We start from the raw sequence: 19,161 nt of genomic DNA on the forward strand, positions 1-19,161 counted from the left end.
GTATATATGGAAGGAGGATTTCTTGTGGAGAAAAAGAGCCTGTTTTCGGAGAAATAATTTCTTTGCTGAATTGCGGGAGATTCCTTTCAGCTCCCGTCTGCCTGACTAATACTGCTCATTATGTCCAAGTGTGAGATTTAAATGATTAGGGGTTTTCCCCCTAATTTGAGATGCAAGTTAAACAATATAATAGTAGGCAGAGAGGTCTGGACACCGGACCATTTTCTTGAATGCAGCTGCATGGCTTCCAATTGATTTACTTCAGTAACCCAGAATACGTCTCAGTCATGTTTAGATTTGTTAAAGTGAGAGACCCAAACAGACTGCCATAAGGTTTAATGATATGTAACAACGGTAATTTCGTTCCATGATGGTTGTTAGCAGTAAATGTTTCTGCTGAAGTGGGTGAAAGCAATCGGCTTGTCGTTTACATTCTCCAGCAGATCCTTAATAAAGTAAACCAGAAAGTATTACATCGGTATATGGCCAGGCACCCCGGATGGTTGATATAATGGGAGGATACTGGATTTTCACTGAGCGGAAATTTCGATGAATGCGTCTCGGATCTATCCCGACCCTCACTCAATTTCATAACAAGTTTCTTGCTTGAATGGGTGTTGTGCCCGCTAAACACTGCTACTCTATATCCTCACGCCACTCGTCTGGGATTCCTTTCAATATTCGAAGGCAAGAACATGCCTGTATCCGAAGGAATTGCGTGTTTCTCCAGGATCTCTCTCCTGCTCCGGCTGGAGAGAAGAGGGGAGATACGGGCAGAGACACTTTAGCCTGGCAGAGATGTGGCTCTGATGGCTCAAAGGTGACCTGCATGTGACCCTCCAGACTTCAAAACTTTTTCATCACTGATTAGCTGCCTGTTTACTGTACAGCCAGGCTACAAATTTCATTTTATTTTCTCCAGTAGACTCCGATAAGAAAATCCTATGTACTGTGTCAGAGGCAACCCCCCCCCTTCTTTTCGTTTCAGTTTGGTTCCAAAACCACTAACCACAGGTTGGTTTAAATTGCTCATTTTAAATTGTCACTCCCCTCCCCCGCACCCCACTTCTGACGTACTTTCACCCAGTAGCGAAAATAGCGAGTTTTCTCTCGGGCTTTAAACCGTTCCTAGCCGTGTTAAGCCCCTGCTCCTTTGCTGCATGTTTTACCTCCAACTGACGGCATGAATAACTGAATTGAAATCGGGTTGGGGCTGGGGGGAAGGGGGCAGCGCTAATCATGTTGGGATGGTTGAGAAGGGGAAGAGTTGCTGAAATATACGTATATAATAGCCATCACTTTTTAGCCATTCCAATATATCGGCAGTTAGATTGTTCCGGCTTATTTCGATCAATCGAGTCAAAATGCTCAAGATAGGCTCTGTGGCCGATTCAGCCTGGCTGAAGGAAAGAGTCCCTCGTTGTGTGGGTTTCTTTTACACAACACTGCAGGCGGAGGCTGGCTTCTCTCTTCTGTAGCGCTCTCTGGAGAATCGCGAGGTTTATTTTGGCTGGATTACATCCATCTCAATTTTAATCCAGTCATTAACTACAGTTAATTTGGGGGGGGGACTGTTTTCTTAGGTTATAATTCGCTTCAGTTTGCGGGTTGTGAAAACTCCGGTGAAAAAGAGGATTAGTGAACAATAATACACAAGTTCAAACCCCCTGTAGTCTCCTTTGACAAAGCTGTTGGTTACAGAAGTGGCTTTAAAAATAGAGAAAGAGCGAGTACTAAAAATACAGCTGTGAAGAATATAACAAATACATTAATGTGTGTGAGAAATGTATGCCCTCTTCCTTGACTACAGATCCCTTTAACTTCAGCCGGTCTCCTTTGCAGAGGTTCACAAGCTTGTTTTCATATCCAATTGTTAACCTTTATTGCCAACTTTCGACTTGTTTCTAGCAAACACTGGATTTAGTGTCATAAATGTCGGATCTTCTGTTCAACACAGATCATCTGTAACCCTTTGGAAATTGTCCCTGATACTATTAACCCCAATCACCTGAAATATGTTCTGAACTTCCTCCCAAGTAACATTTAGGGCTAAGCAGGGGGATTCGAGTGCCATTTGTTTAATGAAATAAGCAGACATAGTCAATTTAGTGTGCTGCCCATTAACACAAAGCCCATGTTTAAAGCGAGTAAATCCAGGTTCTCCCCCTGTTGTTGAGTGTCAGAATGTGTATTAATTAAATCGGGCTCTAGGTGAGATACAGTAGAGGTCACTTTGGTCGCTATCAAGGGCTGAAATGCATTCTTTTCCATGCCATGTTTATGTAACTTAATGTACTTTAAAACTTGCTGGTAAATTTAGGCCAGGCTGATAAGCAGAGGAGTTATTAAAGGCTACCTGCTGTGCAATTCCCCCCATGTCTCTTATCCAAGCTCCTTTAAAATATAACGTTATCAAGGCCAGCCAATGACAGGAAGTATTTCCACTCTCAAACAACTGTGACATTACACCAGACCGATTGATTGGGGCGACACGAACACGCAGTGGATTTTCAACCTATTTCGAGTTCCCCTTCCCTTTACAAATCCTTCTATTCAATAAGTAAAGTTAAAACCTAATATAGTCTAAAGTCTCAGCTAGGCAGACACACACACACACACACACCCCCCATACTGCAAGAAGGTAAAAATCCTTAAAAAAAAAAACCCCAAAACTATCGGTGTTGTCCTTCCTCCAGTGCAACACTGATCTCGGTTACAGCCAGTCAGACCGAATAAGCTGCTAGGACCCAAGTTCTGCTTGGCTGGACTTCAGTGGAGCAGATGCCAAAGGATTTGACCCTGGTCGCTTTCTCTTCTTAGGATTTCTACCTCCCCCGTGAGTACCTGGAAAGACAAACGTTTCTGAGTCTATATCCCAAGAGTTGACCCCACTGGGTTACACCTATAGGAGTGGGAGTCGTCCCCCCCCCCCTTTTTCTTTCCTCCAATATGTTTTCAAAAGGTGCAGCGAGTTGTTGCAGAGGTGGGCGTCAGAGCTCTTGGATATTGACTGCCGAGGGTGAGAAAGCCGCGGGTGTGTCACCACCCCACGAGCGAGGAGCTCATGGCACCCTGACCCTCCCCCGGGACGGGGGAAAAGCCCCTTTCCAAAGGCTCAGACCTGGGTGCCTAGCCACGCCTTCAGGGGGAGGCTGGAAAGGAGAGAGGGGCTGGCTGCACGCCGGGCTCCGGTTCTGTGGGTGGCTGGGGTTGTTTGGCTCCAGCCATGCAATCCAGATCAAACGCTGCCCTTGAGCGAGTTCCCATTGTGCCCGTCGGCGAGTCACACTGGGCAGGAGATGGTTCCCCGCAGCAGCCGGGGGACTCGCGGGGGATGTGCTTTTGGGTGATTTCCACACAGACGTTTCAGCCCGAGCTACACAAACAATCCATCCGCTTACAGAAACCAAAGCGGCTGTGTTAGGCCAGAGAGGTTTTTCTCTTCATGGAAACTCTGGGCTCACTTGTCTTTGAGAGGCTGGAGGTGTTTCTATGGGAAAGAGAATTCTGGAGGCTTTTTTTCTTAAAAAAAAAATAAGATTTTTTACAGTAATACATGTTGGGTTCTTTTTCTTTTGCCTTCTGCTTTCTGAGCCTTTCCGGTGTCTGCTGGTCACTTTTCTCCATGACCATGAAGGCAAAAAACCTTTTTTTTTTTTTTTCCTTTTTAAGTTGAGATTCTCATGTTATTACCTGGCTCTAGGAGCTTGGACTTCAAGTAAAACAGTCCATTAAGATGCTGAGAGTTGCATCTAGAGGTCATTTCTAGCAGCTCTCACCCACCCCACTGAAATCAAGGGACTTTTGCTAAATCAGGAGTGTGTTAGAAGTGCTGAATCAAGCCGGAGGAATGCAAGGCCAGCCCTGGATTGATCCAGCACAGTCACACAGCTTTAAAAATCATTGTCTTCGTTTGGTAGTTTTCCTCCCCAGTTTTTCCTCTTCTGGGCACAACTTTTTAAAAGTTATGATGTTAGCATTACTTCGTGAGTGTTGCCCTGTTTCAAAATCTCCTGTCAAAATGATTGACTATGTCAGTTTGCAAAGCAGTGGTTTTTTTATTTTATGACAGCGTTTATTTTTTACACAGTCCAGATAGAAACTATAACCTTGTTTTCTCAAATCACTTGTATGAAAAGTTGGTACAGCTATGCCTTTGTGGAGGATAAAATTGCAACGAAAGCATAAGCTCTACACATTTTGGAAAACGTAAGGGAATAGTCCTTCCCCCATGGAAGTCAACGTAAATAAAGGGTTGATGTTGCAATTGCCTGCAGCTTTCATTTCTCCAGCACTTAGAAACCACAGTCATAGGTGCCTTATGAAATGTGAGACCTGATTCTGGCATCCTTGTACTTTATTCCACAGGCTGTCATATTGATTTCAATAAGACTGTAACAGGGTCTCCCCAAATCTGGCAGGAGACCCTGCCTCTGCCTAAACTTCCCTTTAACGTCAGTTATTCATCAGCTCCCAGTCCTATCAGGTCACTGCAGTGACTTAGCCCTCCAGCTAAGTCCCAAAGTCCACCACTTCCAGAGTTCAACTCAAAGTCCAATGTAAAGCTAAAACCAAATCTTTCACTCAGACTCTTCCACTAGATACAGCCCTCCCTTTTCACCTTGGCTTCAGCCTTTCCCTTTACTTTAATCCACCCCTTCCATACTTCCTCAAGGAGGAACACACCCACCCTCTACTATGAGCTCCCAGCCTGAGAAACCCTAAATTTCCCTGTCTTCCTTTCCCACAGCCTCTTCCTATTCACTCCCAGCCTGGTCTCTTCACTGTCTCTCTCTTGGCTGGGCCTCCTGCTCACGACAGAGCATTCACTTGCAGATCTGCTTTCCCTGGAGTCTCCCTCAGCGTTGTCCTCCCTTTGACCATAGATTTCTCTTATATTCCAGCAGGCTTATTTTGTAAACCTTTATTTTGATATGGTTAGCTCCTTTGAGGTGTCATCCTGAATTTCTTCTATCTAAGGCACATGTTCCCAACCATGTGGCCCTTGCACACTTTTTCTCCGCTTGGGGAGCCCATACTACACACATCACCAAAAACATCTTTTCTCATTACAGAGCAACACTTTGGGGATGCGCATAGGCCCAGATTCAGCAAAGCACTGAAGCATGTGCAGATGGATAGATCCACTGAAGTGATGAGACACCTGTTTAAAGTTTAAGATGTGCTTAAAGTACTTTCCTTATTCAGGGCCATAATGCACAGGAAATTCCCCTTGATGAGCCCTAACATACAAATCTAACTTACAGGGAAGTGTGGGAAAATCTTCCCAAAGACCCTGTTGGGAGCCTCAGCCTCATGGCCACAGGCGCCCAACTACTCTGCAGAGTGATATACACCTAAATATAATCTTTCAGCCCCTTGGAGCCAGCCAGGATTAACAAGGTTCGAGTCAAGTCAAGTCCCAGCAGTACACCTCTCCCTCAATACAACATGCTCAGCCATGACTTCTCGATCCCTCATTCCAAAACCTTCTGAACACAATTTTTCTCCCCTTATTGGGATGAATATAAAAGGGAAATCTTTTGATTGCTGCTGTATTGCTGGAAAAGCACTAGCCTTTTTCCAATGGCCATTTCAGTTAAAAAGGGAGACAATGCAAATTAGCTAAGGCTAGTGCTAATACAAAATGCTAATGCCTGATCCTACTAGCACTGAGGTCAATTAGAATTTTGCCATTGACTTAAATATAGTTAAGAGCAGGCTGTAACAGAGGGAGGAGACTAATGTCCAGATCTTTGTGTTTCTGCAGAGACATGGCTTATTGTATCATCAACTCAGAGAGAAATATCTCCCAAGGTTGGAGGGGATTAAGGCTACACAACCGCTGGAGACCTGTACAGACACAGCTCATCCCCCGCTCCTGCCTTTTATGATTTTCATCCCATTCCCATATGGTACATTGTGCCATCCTTGACTTCAGTGACTTTTGTATAAATGTTAATACTGATGGTCTGATATACCTTGGTTATCTGCAGTGCTAGAAGCAGAAGCAGCTCCTGTAACGTAGGTTGTCGAAGATGAGGAGCAGAGCACTGTCTCTGGTAGGAGTGGAATGAACATTACAGAACAGATCTAAATGTTTGAAAAGACCCTTAAATTAACTTGTCATTCTTCTGTGATTTTAAATTTAACCTCATTTCATTTTTGAATGATATTTTCTTGTTCAAGTGAAAAAGTAAGACAGTTTATCTTGCTTCCTGGGACTATGTATTATTTTTTACTGAGTCTAATAGCAGTATGCCTTGAACCTAGCAAGTCTATTGTCTTGTGATCTCTATTAATAATGTGTGGTGGATTGTTATGACTTCTGGTTTTGTCTCTGTGAATAGTTAACACACAGTATTTTCTTTGTATTTTGGTGGTGGGAGCTTCGGGGATTTTTTTTAATTTCATATTTACTTCTTTGCTTTTATGGACTTTCTACTTGCATCTATTTGCTACCTTCCACAAATTTTATATATATAGAAGGGGAAAATTCTGACACTCAGGTCTTGGTGGGGGTAAAAATATGCTTAGCTCCTTCAAGACCTAATTCTGAATTTCTTCTATCTGGGTACCTCATGATCTTTAACATATTTATTCTCACAATGCCCTGAGGAGATAGCACTTCCTTATTATCCCCATTTTTAAAATGGGGAACTGAAGCACAGAGACTAAGGGATTTGCCCAAGTTTACACAGGAAGTCTGTGACAGAGCAGGGAATTGTATGTTGGTCTCCCCAGCCCAAGGCTATCACTCTACCCACTGGACAATCCTTTCTTTCATGAGCATCCAAAACTCTCATTGATTCCAGGCCACTGGAATACTGGGCAGTAGCTAACTTTGGTACAGCCTAGTAGTTTGTTTCTCTTTGTCAAATAGAGAAGAACCATCTCATAGGGCCCAATCCTTTACATCCACAGAAGTCAATGGCAAAACTCCCACTGACTCCAGTGCTGCAGGATCAGCCCCATAGTGACCTTAAATATAATGAAACTCCATTAGCAATGAAGTAGAATGAACATCCAAAACTGGTTACCTGCATTGCAATCTACAAACCACTAATCTATGAACTTCAAATTAGAGAAAAAGTCTTCTATGAAATAAATGACTTCACAATTAGACGGTTCCACAGTAGTATTATTTACAATTAAAACAGAAAACAATGACTTGCCCTCACCATCTGATTTATCCCACACGGATTTTATTTCTGTTAGTTCCCCATACAACCTGTTTATTAATTATTAGTGGAGAAGATTTTAATTCAGTCTTAATCACTTTACTAGATAAAAGCCCCAGTAGTGATATCAAAGACACATAAAATACTAAAGCTATTACAGCCCATTGCAATCCTTATCAAAATGATCAACTTATAAAGGGTGTTACATCCAGTACAGTGAGATTATATTCTTCCCCCATTCTCACAAATCATTCTCTAGAACAGGTTCTTTATTATCATTCTTGTAATAGAAGCAGATACCAAAAACCCAGTAAATGCCAATCACACCTTAACTATCCTTATTGCCAAACTAATAGTTTTCTCCAAGCAAAAAGGTCACACAGATATCATGCCCACTCCACCCCCTCTTTTTTAAACACTTCTAATAAGGAATATTTTCAGGACAAGTGGAAACAATTTCCTGTAATTATTATACCTCACTAAGAAAAAATAGTTTCTGTGTAGAAACGGCTAAAGAATCATTACAGGAGCTTTTATTTCCTATTTTTCTGCTAGGAAAAAAATAAATTAGTATAGCAGGTTGAATGTTTTCCAATGTAATGTTTTTCCCATTGGGGAATGCCAATTTGTCAAAATCTAAAGATCCAGCAGGGACATAACCATTTCCACAAAATTATGTTTTTGTGGGAGGGGAAGCCCAAAATGAAGCATTTTGAAGCAGAAGCATTATGTCAAAATTTTCAGAATAAAACACTTCAGTGTTTCATTTCAAAACAACTTATCAATTATAAATGCATTTTACATGATCAAATCTACTGTACAATTAAAAAGTCAAAATCAAAAATAAATGTTTAGATTTTATTAAAACAAAACATTCTGATTGAACGGAAACAAAAAAATTTGCAAATTTTGTTTCACAGGAAATTGGGACATTTTGACTTTTTGTTCTAATTTAGGATGACATGAAATTTAAAAATATGGGAATTTCCTACACAATGGAAATACTGAGTTTTGACCAGGTCTGGAAGTGAAAGACTTTCTGAATCTGGAATGAAAAATCAAAACACTCAAATCACATATTAAACACTCCAGATTTAACAGTTCTGAATAATTGATATGGACCTCTTAATAACTCTTACTCTTTTCATGGCAATGAGAGGTAACTCTTATGTCAAAAAATCCAGATATTGTGCACAGGCGACCATGGCTGGGAATCTGATGGTCAGACTAATTACTATCTCACAACAAAGCTCTAATTACATGCCTATAATTTCTCTGAATAATATATTCAATGCATATGCTTCAACTACTGTTATATATGAAATATATTCAGAAGATTAAATCAAGCCTTTAAGACATGAATATGGGCTGAGAAAAAAAATAGGATATTCCTACAAAGGCTGCAATTTCGATTGTATGTATGCTGGTTTGACTTCCTGGACATTAGACTATGAAAAATGTGGCTCATCTCACCTGATTGGCTTCAATTTTAAAACAAATTCAGCTGCCTCCTTCTTGAATTGGCTAGTGAAACTTTCTTCTGTTTCCTTTCCTGCAATACAAGTTCATCTTTGCCCTCATTAGTAAAATACTTCTGTGTTCCTATAAAGACCTGGAAATTAGCCCAGGAAATACTGAATGTGCCATCTGGTTACCCTCTCTTATGAGCCCAAACCAGGGAAATCCAGATTTAATTTCAGGTATCACTGATGTAAACTGTAATACTGGAAAAACATTGGGATTTTGTGTTTAACTGATGTACTGGGTCCAATTAGCATATTTCTCTCGTTTTAGCAACACATTTACAAAATCTTCCTCATTTGTAGCAATAGTCAAATACAATAACAAAAACATAGAAATGTTTGTGAATACAAGTGCTGAGTTCAGATCATTAGGATTCTGATAGTGAAACCTCTTTACGGCACAGACTGTGGCTTCCTGTGTGTCTGTACAGCACCCAGAGTAGGGCCTTGATTCTGATTGGGGTGTATGGGTATTTCCGTAATACACACAAGTAAATAAAAATAAAATTTTGTGGGTATTTGTACAACTGCTGGGTATTCATCAAAATGTTTGCAAATCTTGAACCCGGTTAACTTAATCATAAATTAATTCCAGAAGTGTGTTATTTGTTGTACACTATCCTCCTGTTTCAGTCATCCATTAAGAGAGCAAAAACGATACCGTGTGACTTCAGTGAGCCACCACGCCACATGAGTTAGTAGCAGTTTTCTAACTACTATGGACTGAAAACAATTCACCCAGACTATTCAATAAATACTTATGAGTAATGAATACATTTGAGGAAATCAGGATTGATTCACTAATGATTCAGTAACAAAACAAGGGACTCAATTTGTAATGAATAATTATTCACAGCAAATAGTTTGACCAGCACTACTTATTTGCATGCATATACAGTTAAAACATTTTTTCTTAATGACGATACAAAAATTAAACACAATTTAGTTTATTTGCCATCAATTTAATAGGTTTCTAGTGGGACCTCTATCTGATCTTGATAAAAAATTCTTATATTGCCACTATCCCTGAATGGAAAAAGGTGAAGACCAACTGGGAGCAGGACACTGGTAAAAAAATATACATAGAAAACTATAATCGTGGAGTCTCCTGGGTTTCCAGTAGTTGAGAATCTGGGGACCAATGTGGTTAAAATCTTGGGACCTGAGTCACTGCTCTGTTACACCAGATGCCACTGAATTGGCATACACCTGATAGAGTGGAGCTGCAAATCAAGCCTATATTTTTATTTTTTCCCAATTCCAGAAACAGGCCATTTAGCAAGTTGCAGGAATCTGGGTAGCAACAAAAAGGGTGCAGAGGGGTTGATTTCTAGGAGCCACAGGGCTCCTGAGAGAGATTAAAAATAAGTCTCACTCCTTTGCTTTGTAAACTCTGCTTTTGCCCGAGTCTGTTTTTCTCCTGCTTTTGACAGCTCTGATTTTCTTTCTGTGTGATTTACGGAGTGCTGTCATTTTTCTGCTCTTTACTTTCACAATCACACATTCAAACCTGATAAAGTTCAAGACCCCAAATGCTTCTGCTCTCCTAGATTTACAGGGTCTCAGCCTCACTGCATCCCGAGCAGCAACAAATCTGATTGAATCCTCATGGACTCTGCAAGGAGGAGTTAGCAGAGGTAAACTCAAAGTCCTGAGAGAGACAGAAAAGGTAGTTTCCATCCAAGCAATTAACACCCACATCAAGACAGTCATTCACGACTAAAATCTCACAGGTGAATCACCTCTTCTGAATCACCTCAGAACGCAACTGTTAACTTCCTCTCAGTGTTCATGGTTTCATTTACATAGCTTTGTATTGTAGTTAAATAGTACATATGTTTCTGTGCATGTAAACATATGTATTATAGGCAGATTGGTACATGAATACAGTAATATCCATTTAATTCATTCAATCAGTGCCAATTTTTATCCTTTTAATTTAATCAAGCTGCAAGCACAAACAGTTTGTAATACAAATAGTTTCCATTCTTTATATTTATCTGTTTTGGCAGGTGTTATTATGTTGCCTTATCACTAGTAATAATGAATTGTCTTTTTATTAATAAGGAACACCAGCATTTTGAATAAGAAAAGAGCCTATGGAAGGCCTTGAAGATAACATATGGATACAATTAACAACATATTATTCCAATGTTACTAACATGTTAAGAGCTGTCATATGCAATTGAATATCTGGGATAATTATTTCAATTAAAATGATATAGACTAGACTGAAATAGAAGGCAGTGCTATATTCAAATTTATCAGAATATGTTGAATTTTTATCTTTAAGCACTTCTTATTCTGGCAAAACTCCCATTAACCTTAATGGGCTTTATGCCAACATATAAATATCAGGATCTAGCCTATAAATAGCAAGGGAGATGGAAATAACTTCAACATATATTATTTCCAGTATTGTTCATATAAATAGATTTATGCAACACTTTTCTCTGCACTAGGTTTTTAAACAAACAGACTGGTAAGCCAGACTTCTGGCAGACACATTCAAGGACAATTATTTCCAGAAAGAATGATGCTGACAAACCAGCCAATTGTACAGATGCTGTGAAATCAAGAAACCAGGAGTTTTGCAGATGATATTTTTAAATAATGATCAAGAAACTATATGCTTGTCTAATTTCAGAAACTTGCCTGTATACTCCATGAATATCTAAGGATGACATCTTGTATATATTTTTCTTACTGATTTAATACTTTAAATATTAATTTAACTAAATTAAACTCAATTTAAAACTACATTTAGTTAATCCTTTCATGTAGCCACATACATACTGGTTTAACAAAGTTTATCTTGCACTGGTATATTTAGTTAGATTGGTGTAAAAACTGTGTAGATCAGCCCTTGAGGGGAAATAATGAATCTATGTTAATGTAACTCCACTGACTTTAGTGGAATCAGTCCTGACTTATACCTATATAAGTGAGAAGAATCAGGCCCTCCGACTACAATGGAAAATACCTATGAGAATGATAAGTCTTGATGGTGAAGCAGTTGTGACATTAGTAGTGAGAAGTAGTCATTATCTCTCAGGCCCAGATCCACACAGGTACTTAGACTCCTAAATGCAAGACTTAGGTGCCTAAGGGCTTGTCTACACTTACCGGAGGATCGACGCTGCAGCAAACAATGCATCAGCAGTGGATTTAGTGGGTCTAGTGAAGATCCACTAAATCGACCGCCAATTGCTCTCCCGTTGACTCCTCTAACTGATCGAGAAGAGTCACGTAGTATAGACCTCGCGGTAAATCGATATAAGCTCCATCAATTTTAGTTAAGCTATTCACACCACTCAAATTGCATAGTTTAGATCAACTTTTCCCTTTAGTGTAGGCCAGGCTGAGGTTTAGGTGCCTAAGTCCAATTTTTAGATTCCACTGTGATCCATAAAACTCCTACCTAACCCTGTAGTCACCTAAACTCTCTCAGAGCCTAAGTTTTCAGTGTTGAAGTTCCCTAAGTTTCTGCCTCTGGGCACATGCACTGCTGCCTCATTCTAGGCATCTGGAGATTTATCTTCTGCCTAATCCCCAACAACTGGGGGAAGACAGGTGGGTAAATGTCTGTCTGGAGGGGAAAGGGATGCTGATTTGGTAGGTAGGCTCAGAGGCCACTTATGAGATTAGGTCCCATGCCTGGCTAGCAGAGGAGCAGGGCATGCTCACGTCACTGCTTTTAGCCCAGTAGGTAGAGCACTCAGCTGAGATATGGGAGACCCAGGTTCAATTCCCCACTCTGCTTGAGGGGAGGAAAAAGATTTCTGCAGGAGTCTCACACACCTTTGAGAAGAGTGCTCTAACCATGGAGCTATGGGATAATCTATTGTGGGGCTCCTTCAGTCTCTCTGCGGAAGCTGTTCCACTTTGGATAAGTACTCAAAGAATCACTGGACCACAGGGAGAGAGCGCGAAAGGGAATGACTGTAGTGTGGTGGTGAGGGCATCCACATTGGAGACCCAGTGTCCAATCCCCCTGCTCCAGTGACGCTTTCATTATTTACACATCAAACAGCTTCCACAAGCGAGACTGAGGGAGCTGCACATCATCTCGTAGCTCAGTGGTCAGAGCACTCTCCTGAGAAGTTTGGCAGGCCCCTGTTCATAATCCTCTCTCCCCATCAGGCAGGGAGGGGAATTAGACCTGGGTCTCCCACATCCTAGGCAAGCACTCTAACCATTAGGCTGAAAGTTACAAGGTGGGCTCTGCTTCCTACTGCTCCTGCTGCTTTGTGTGCAATGGGGGAGGCGCCCTATTCATGCCACAAGAAACAATGTAGGGCCTTAAGCTGCATAACTCCAGGAGAGGGGCTACCAGTTATAGAACAGAAGCAGAGAGAGGCACCTCCAGCAACCTGGACTTAGGTGCCTATCTCCAAGAGAGGGCTGGGACTTAGAACACATCTTTCTCATCATTTCTGTTTGGCTAGCTTAGGCAATGAGCCACCCAGTGGGCTGGCTTTTATGGATGGAATTCTAAGGCAACTCTCTTTCCCCATTCATCATATAGGGAACTTAAGTGCCTAACTCAGGCTTTGTGGATTGCAGCATTGTCCTTGTGATTTTCTAGGCACCTGAAAGTTAAGTATTGCAATGCTCAGCATCACAGCACCTAACACTCTTTGTGGGTCTGGGCCTAAATGCATTAGGAACTGAAAATTCAGCTATACTCAGCTTGGTCAGATGGTGCTCTTGAGCAGAAAACCTGAAGTCCCAGCAATGATTCAGCAGATGTATTCATGGTGCATCCTCAGGCTAACTATAACAGTCAGAACACTGAGTCCCTCACCTTTTTAACACTGAATCCAGCCAACTTCCCTGCGTAGACATTTTCCTTTCTGACATACAGTGCTGCACCAAGGTAGGAGACTGAACAGGGAAGAAAAGAAAATCCGTAAAACAGTTATATTTTCTCTCTCTCCTATGTATGTATGTCTAAAGAGAGTACACATGATGGTACGATGTGCTATGAAGGTTTTATTGTCAGGCCTTTCCAATGGCTGTATTCTCACAAGGGATGAAGTATAGTAAGTTATGACAGTTATCTCAACAACGGAGGTAGATTAAGGTTTCCTGGGGCCCTGGGCCAGAGAAAGTGGGGGGCCCCTCCCCAGCCCTGTGGTCCTGCCCCCATTCTGCCCCTTCTGCCTGTGGTCCCACCCACAGCCCCACCCCTTTCTGCCACTTCCCTGGAGCCCCATCTCTGTTTCACCCAGGGTCCCCCCCCATTCTGCCCACCCCACAACCGATTTGCTCCTTTCTGCCCCCCCCACCCCTCCAGACTGGGGAAGCTCTGTCCCTGCGTCACGGCCCCAAGGCTGCAGCAGGGAGTGAAACCTCCTCCAGTCCCAGAGCTGCAGTGGGGCTTCAGGTGCTGGGGCTTCTCAGACTCATAGCTATTAAGGTCAGAAGGGACCATTATGATCTAGTCCGACCTTCTGCACAACACAGGCCACAGAATCTCACCCACCCACTCCTACAATAAACCTCTCACCTATGTCTGAGCTATTGGAAGTCCACAAATCATGGTTTAAAGACTTCAAGGTGCAGAGAATCCTCCAGCAAGTGCCCCATGCTACAGAGGAAGGCGAAAAACCTCCAGGGCCTTTTCCAATCTGCCCTGGAAGAAAATTCCTTCCCGACCCCAAATATGGCGATCAGCTGAACCCTGAGCATGTGGGCAAGATTCACCAGCCAGTTACCCAGGAAAGAATTCTCTGTAGTAACTCAGATCCCACCCCATTAACATCCCATCACAGGCCATTGGGCCTATTTACCATGAATAGTTAAAGATCAATTAATTGCCAAAATCATGTTATCCCATCATACCATCTCCTCCATAAATTTATCGAGTTTAATCTTGAAGTCAGATAGGTCTTTTGCCCCCACTTCTTCCCTTGGAAGGCTATTCCAGAACTTCACTCCTCTGATGGTTAGAAACCTTCGTCTAATTTCAAGTCTAAACTTCCCGATGGCCAGTTTATATCCATTTGTTCTTGTGTCCACATTGGTACTGAGCTTAAATAATTCCTCTCCCTCGTGGGTATTTATTCCTCTGATATATTAATAGAGAGCAATCATATCTCCCCTCAGCCTTCTTTTGGTTAGGCTAAACAAACCAAGCTCCTTGAGTCTCCTTTCATAAGACAGGTTTTCCATTCCTCGGATCATCCTAGTAGCCCTTCTCTGTACCTGTTCCAGTTTGAATTCATCCTTCTTAAACATGGGAGACCAGAACTGCACACAGTATTCCAGATGAGGTCTCACCAGTGCCTTGTGTAACGGTACTAACACCTCCTTATCTCTACTGGAAATACCTCGCCTGATGCATCCCAAGACCGCATTAACTTTTTTCACGGCCATATCACACTGGCAGCTCATAGTCATCCTGCGGTCAACCACTACTCTCTCCTCCTCTGTTACTTCTAACGGATGTGTCCCCAACTTATAACTAAAATTCTTGTGATTAATCCCTAAATGCATAACTTTATACTTCTCACTATTAAATTTCATCCTATTACTATTACTCCAGTTTACAAGGTCATCCAGATCCTCCTGTATGATATCCCGGTCCTTCTCTAAATTGGCAAAACCTCCCAGCTTTGTATTATCTGCAAACTTTATTAGCACACACCCACTTTTTGTGCCGAGGTCAGTAATAAAAAGATTAAATAAGATTGATCCCAAAACTGATCCCTGAGGAACTCCACTGGTAACCTCCCTCCAGTCTGACAGTTCACCTTTCAGTATGACCCGCTGTAGTCTCCCTTTTAACCAATTCCTTATCCACCTTTCAATTTTCATATTGATCCCCATCTTTTCCAATTTAACTAATAATTCCCAGTGTGGTACCATATCAGATGCCTTACTGAAGTCTAGGTAAATTAGATCCACTGAGGTTCCATTGTCTAAAAAATCTGTTACTTGCTCAAAGGAGATCAGGTTGGTTTGGCACAATATACCTTTTGTAAAACCATGTTGTATTTTGTCCCATTTACCATTGACCTCAATGTCCTTAACTACTTTCTCCTTCAAAATTTTTCCCAAGACCTTTTCTCCCACCAACCCTGCGCTTCTGCAGGTGATCAGGGTCACGGTGCTTCCCCCACCCCACCGCTTTTGCCTGGGACGGGGTGGGGGGCGGCTCAGAGGGGCTTCCCGCACCCCACTCACTGGGCAGCGGACTGGGGATCCCCAAGTTGACTGGGGCCCCTGGACATGGGCCCTGTGGGCCCAGTGCCTAATCCGCCACTGTTCAAGAAGTCTCAATAAAAGCTTTATGCAGTATTCTACCTGCCGCACACACATACACCAAGTATCAGATATTCTGTTCTTCTTCGTCTTTGCCTTATCTTGTCAATTGGTGTCAGCAGCCCTTGTTCTTCAATTCCACAAGCACATCTTCCAAGCTGAAGCCAACCTTCTTCATATCCTCCTGTAACATCTCAAACCACTCCCTGTACTCTTTGGCCAACCTATTCTGCATCTCACCATCTCACATAGAATCATAGAATATCAGGGTTGGAAGGGACCCCAGAAGGTCATCTAGTCCAACCCCCTGCTCGAAGCAGGACCAATTCCCAGTTAAATCATCCCAGCCAGGGCTTTGTCAAGCCTGACCTTAAAAACCTCTAAGGAAGGAGATTCTACCACCTCCCTAGGTAATGCATTCCAGTGTTTCACCACCCTCCTAGTGAAAAAGTTTTTCCTAATATCCAATCTAAACCTCCCCCACTGCAACTTGAGACCATTACTCCTCATTCTGTCATCTGCTACCATTGAGAACAGTCTAGAGCCATCCTCTTTGGAACCCCCTTTCAGGTAGTTGAAAGCAGCTATCAAATCCCCCCTCATTCTTCTCTTCTGCAGACTAAACAATCCCAGCTCCCTCAGCCTCTCCTCATAAGTCATGTGTTCTAGACCCCTAATCATTTTTGTTGCCCTTCGCTGGACTCTCTCCAATTTATCCACATCCTTCTTGTAGTGTGGGGCCCAAAACTGGACACAGTACTCCAGATGAGGCCTCACCAATGTCGAATAGAGGGGAACGATCACGTCCCTCGATCTGCTCGCTATGCCCCTACTTATACATCCCAAAATGCCATTGGCCTTCTTGGCAACAAGGGCACACTGCTGACTCATATCCAGCTTCTCATCCACTGTCACCCCTAGGTCCTTTTCCGCAGAACTGCTGCCTAGCCATTCGGCCCCTAGTCTGTAGCGGTGCATTGGATTCTTCCATCCTAAGTGCAGGACCCTGCACTTATCCTTATTGAACCTCATCAGATTTCTTTTGGCCCAATCCTCCAATTTGTCTAGGTCCTTCTGTATCCTATCCCTCCCCTCCAGCATATCTACCACTCCTCCCAGTTTAGTATCATCCGCAAATTTGCTGAGAGTGCAATCTACACCATCCTCCAGATCATTTATGAAGATATTGAACAAAACTGGCCCCAGGACCGACCTCTGGGGCACTCCACTTGACACCGGCTGCCAACTAGACATGGAGCCATTGATCACTACACGTTGATCACTACCCGTTGAGCCCGACAATCTAGCCAGCTTTCTACCCACCTTATAGTGCATTCATCCAGCCCATACTTCCTTAACTTGCTGACAAGAATACTGTGGGAGACCATGTCACATGATCCAGCCATCTCTGCCAATGCTCCCTCAGCTTTTCCATGATGGACGCCACCTGCATCATGGCTCATAAAATTTCACAGCATAGCCTAACAGCTTTCATCTCACCCAGCATCCACCTGAGCATTCTCATTTTGGCAGTGTCAAGTAATTGTTCGCTCTTCCTCCAAGGTGAACATTCTAACCTGCACATCATAGCTGGCCTAATCATGGGCTTATACACTTTTCTATTTAGTTTCCTTGGCATATGCTTATAGCAGAGAATTCCCATCAACTCCCTTCATCTGCACCAAGTGCACTTCATGCAGCTTCTAACATCCACATCCACATCCCCATCATAGCGCAACATTGAACTCAGGTATTTGAATTGTTGCACAGACTTTAACACTACACTGTCTAGTTTTACTGGCATCTCATTACCTCTCTATGAAGCATTATATGTATTCCATCATTTGTAGACTGTTTCGTAAACTGTTTTCTTCTAATGCAGCCCTCCAACATTCTAGATTCCTTTCCAGTTTGTATTTATCTGTGCAGCACAACATCACGTCATCAGTGAAAAGCATGCTTCCATGGAGCCTCTCCCTTAACCGCTTGTGTGCAGGTGTCCGTTACAGTCACAAATAGGAATGAGTTTTCAGCTGATCCTTGGTGTAGACCAGTGGTTCTCAACCTGTTTATCATTGTGGGCCACATATGCGGCGCACAATGTGTTACGTGGGCCACATGTTGAAAACCACAGTGCCCCCCCAAAAACCACCCATAGTCCCCTATGCCCAGTGCCCCCACCCAGAGCAGGGCTAGGAGTGGAGCCCTGGGCACAGGCCAGGCAGCAGGCAGCTGGACCACAGGACCCCACCATGCAGGGCCGGGCGGCAGCCGGACCTGGACCCTGCTGTATGGGGCAGGGCAGCAACGGGATCCAGACTCCTCCACGTGGGGCTGGGCAGCCAGGACCTAAGTGCCGCAGCACGTGGATGGGCAGCCAGGACCCCTGGCACTGCACCAGGAGTGGAGCCCCACCTGAAACCTGGGGGTGCTGCAGCACCCCGGCAAACCACTAGTTCCCAGTGTCCCCCACCCCCTCACTGCCCAGAGCCCACCGCCCACAAACCTATCCACAGACCTACTTTCCCACCCCCCTGTGGTACTCACCAGCCCCCTGCTGGCAGGAGCACTAGTGCAGGCTTCAAGCCGCCGTCTGTGCCTCAGCCAGCCCTGCCAGAGTTTTTTTTAGCACACAGCTGCAGCCCAGCTGTGTGCTAATTGGGCCACATGCAGCCCACAGGCCATGGGCTGAGAACCTCTGGTATAGACCTACCCTCTCAATGAATGACTCACTGGAGCTGCAGTAGTTTCTCACTACTGTTGTGTTACCCTCCTGCATGTCAATAGTCTGAACATATGTCTCTGGCAGATTGCACAATCGTAAGTACCACCATATTATTTCTCTAGGAACTCTGTCATAAGCCTACTCTAAATCTACAAACAATAATGCAGGTCCTTGTGTTTTCCCCTATACTCCTGCAATATTTACGCTGCAAACACTGCATTATTTGTTGGCCTTCCAGTCAGAAACCAGAACTGATTGTCACTTAGTTTATGCTCCAGTTCCCCAAGGAGTCTTATCCTGATAGTTCTTTCAGGAATTACCACCCTGAAATAATATCAAATATCCTATTTTTACCCCATGTTAAATGAAATGCAGAAAGGTTGTCTTCGAGGGTAGAGAAAAAAATATAATTAGGACATTTTAAAACCATCTAAATATTATACAGAATACATTTTCCCTTCAT

Source organism: Lepidochelys kempii, chromosome 2, assembly GCF_965140265.1.
Source record: "Lepidochelys kempii isolate rLepKem1 chromosome 2, rLepKem1.hap2, whole genome shotgun sequence".
Lineage (NCBI taxonomy): Eukaryota > Metazoa > Chordata > Testudines > Cheloniidae > Lepidochelys > Lepidochelys kempii.